Source organism: Oncorhynchus tshawytscha, unplaced genomic scaffold, assembly GCF_018296145.1.
Source record: "Oncorhynchus tshawytscha isolate Ot180627B unplaced genomic scaffold, Otsh_v2.0 Un_contig_588_pilon_pilon, whole genome shotgun sequence".
Taxonomy (NCBI): Eukaryota; Metazoa; Chordata; class Actinopteri; order Salmoniformes; family Salmonidae; genus Oncorhynchus; species Oncorhynchus tshawytscha.
In genome coordinates, this window is record NW_024609810.1 from 661,673 (window position 1) to 665,353 (window position 3,681).

Sequence of the window (3,681 nt, forward strand, 5' to 3'; positions counted from 1 at the left end):
AGGGCATTGACTTGTGAGAGATGAGATTTGGCTTCACTAATCAGAATCTATATATCTATCTATGCAGGTAGGGGGGTAGGTGGGTTGATGAGTGACTGATGATTAACCTTTAACCTGTAAGTGAAGAAAATAGATAATTCCTCCACTGACAGTACTCTGTTCCCACAGCAATAGAGACTATTTGAGCATTCTAAGGAGTTGACCTGTGTGGACATCTCTCTCCTCTTCACTCAACAGAGACTGGGCTGATAGTGTAGAGAGGCAGGCTGAAGGGGTAGATGGGAGTTTCTGCTATGCAAAGCCCTCTGCCTCCACATACACTTAGGCCTAGATTCAATCAGGTCAAGCTTTAACCGATGATAGCCGACGCCTTCATAGCTGATGTTTTGGTGGTGTCGGAGGTGGAACTGCTATCGTCATTGTTATGAAGCCACACCCACCCCACTCACATTAGAAAATCAATTGTAGGCTTTGTAGAAATGACGATCAGCCTAATCATTAAACTAAATCAGGAAGATTTCTATCAGCCTAATGGAGGTGTACAGTGGCTTGCAAAAGTATTCACCCCCTTAGCATTTTCCTATTTTGTTGACTTACAACCTGGAATTAAAATTGATTTTATGGGGGGGGTGTACACAATCTTTAAGTCATACCAGAGATTCTCAATTGGATTAAGGTCTGGGCTTTGACTAGGCCATTCAAAGACATTAAAACGTTTCCCCTTAAACCACTCGAGTGTTGCTTTAGCAGTATGCTTAGGATCATTGTCCTGCTGGAAGGTGAACCTCCATCCCAGTCCCAAATCTCTGGAAGACTGAAACAGGTTTCCCCTCAAGAATTTCCCTGTATTTGTCATTATTTCAAGTCTGACTAGTTTCAAAGTCCCTGCTGATTAAAAACATCCCCACAGCATGATGCTGCCACCACCATGCTTCACTGTGGGGACGATGTTCTCGGGGCGATGTGAGGGGTTGGGATTGCGCCAAACATAGCGTTTCCCTTGATGGCCAAAAAGCTACATTTTAGTCTCATCTGACCAGAGTACCTTCTTCCATACATTTGGTGAGAGTCTCCCACATGCCTTTTGGTGAACACCAAACGTGTTTGCTTATTTTTTTCTTTAAGCAATGGCTTTTTGTCTGGCGACTCTTCAGTAAATCCCAGCTCTGTGGAGTGTGCGGCTTAAAGTGGTCCTATGGACAGATACTCCAATCTCCGCTGTGGAGCTTTGCAGCTCCTTCAGGGTTATCTTTGGTCTCTTTGTTGCCTCTCTGATTAATGCCCTCCTTGCCTGGTCTGTGAGTTTTGGTGGGCGGCCCTCTCCTGGCAGCTTTGTTGTGGTGCCATATTCTTAAACATTTTTAAAAGTTAATTTAATGGTGCTCTGTAGGATGTTCAAAGTTTCAGATACTTTCCTATAACCCAACCCTGATAAGTACTTCTCCACAACTTTGTCGCTGACCTGTTTGGAGAGCTCCTTGGTCTTCATGGTGCTGCTTGCTTGGTGGTGCCCCTTGCTTAGCTGTGTTGCAGACTCTGGGGCCTTTCAGAACAGGTGTATATATACTGAGATCATGTGACAGATCATGTGACACTTAGATTGCACACAGGTGGACTTTATTTGACTAATTATGTGACTTCTGAAGGTAATTGGTTGCACCAGATCTTATTTAGGGGCTTCATAGCAAAAGGGGTGAATACCTATGCACGCACCACTTTTCCATACATTTTTTAAAATATTTTTTTGAAACAAGTAATTTTTTTCATTTCACTTCACCAATTTGGACTATTTTGTGTATGTCCATTACATGAAATCCCCCAAAAATCCATTTAAATTACAGTTTGTAATGCAACAAAATAGGAGAAACACCAAGGGGGATGAATACTTTTGCATGGCCCTGTACATTACATTTCTCATCCCAGTGTTCCAACTGGTTAACAAGGCTGCATGGAATTTATTGAATAGAGCCCTTAGATGCCTAATGCACTCAGTGTTATGACTGACTATAGGTGACCAGACCCCGGGACCGCTCAGTGTTATGACTGACTATAGGTGACCAGACCCTGGGACCGCTCAGTGTTATGACTACAGGTGGCCAGACCAGACCCCAGGACCACTCAGTGTTATGACTGACTATAGGTGACCAGACCCCGGGACCGCTCAGTGTTATGACTGACTATAGGTAACCAGACCCTGGGACCGCTCAGTGTTATGACTACAGGTGGCCAGACCAGACCCCAGGACCACTCAGTGTTATGACTGCAGGTAGCCAGACCAGACCCCAGGACCACTCAGTGTTATGACTGACTATAGGTGACCAGACCCCGGGACCGCTCAGTGTTATGACTGCAGGTAGCCAGACCAGACCCCAGGACCACTCAGTGTTATGACTACAGGTGGCCAGACCAGACCCCAGGACCACTCAGTGCTATGACTGCAGGGAACCAGACCCCAGGACCACTCAGTGTTATGACTGTAGGAGACCAGACCCCAGGACCACTCACTGTTATGACTGCAGGGAACCAGACCCCAGGACCACTCAGTGTTATGACTTAGGGGACCGGACCACTCACTGTTATGACTGCAGGGAACCAGACCCCAGGACCACTCAATGTTATGACTGTAGGGGACCAGACCCCAGGACCACTCACTGTTATGACTGCAGGGAACCAGACCCCAGGACCACTCAGTGTTATGACTTAGGGACCGGACCCGAGGACGAGGAATGATGATGTGGGCCGGAAATAGGAATGAATGAATGAATGAATGACACAGGCCGGAAGACAACAGGAAATGAATCACTTGTAATGTTGCCAATGCTCCGATGAAAGAAGCAACCATAACTGTTAATAAGTCACTGTCTCCTATTGTTGTTGGAGATATTTTTATTTTTTTAATTTAAAAAGGCAAGTCAGTTAAGAATAAATTCTTATTTACAATGACGGCCTACCCTGGCCAAACCCGGACGACGCTGGGCCAATTGTGCGCACAGCCTGGATTCGGGCCAATTGTGCGCACAGCCTGGATTCGAACCAGGGACTGTAGTGACGCCTCTAGCACTGAGATGCAGTGCCTTAGACTGCTGTGTCCCTCCGGAGCCCCAAGGTTAATAACTGTTGACCCTCTAAATACAGTACTACCTTCATATTACCTACAGGACAGTAGAAAAGGGCATGTTTAGGCCCATTGAAAATAATGATGAAAATCACCAGACCTTGTATTATTGTTATTTTATTGTGTTCCTTTATTCTATTTTTTACTTTAGTTTATTTAGTAAATATTTTCTTAACTCTATTTCTTGAACTGCATTGTTGGTTAAGGGCTTGTAGTAAGTAAGCATTTCACAGTAAGGTCTACTACACCTGTTGCATTCGGCGCATGTGACAAATAAAATTTGGTTTGATCAGACGCAGGTACTAGCAGACAGGATCTAGTTTTATTGGCCTGGCACAGACATGTGGGTGTCAGCATTCACCCATAAAGGCACCAGATTAAATAACATAATAATCTTCACCTGTTTGGAATAGAAACAGTTGTTGTTTCTGTTATTGTTTATGTAGGGGATATCCTGTTTTCATAAAACCCACATTTCTTAGGGCAAATGTTCTTTCCGATTTCACCATGGTGAAGGAGGTTTGGTATTCTAAAAAGAACATTGTGATCTTATCTTACATAACCTC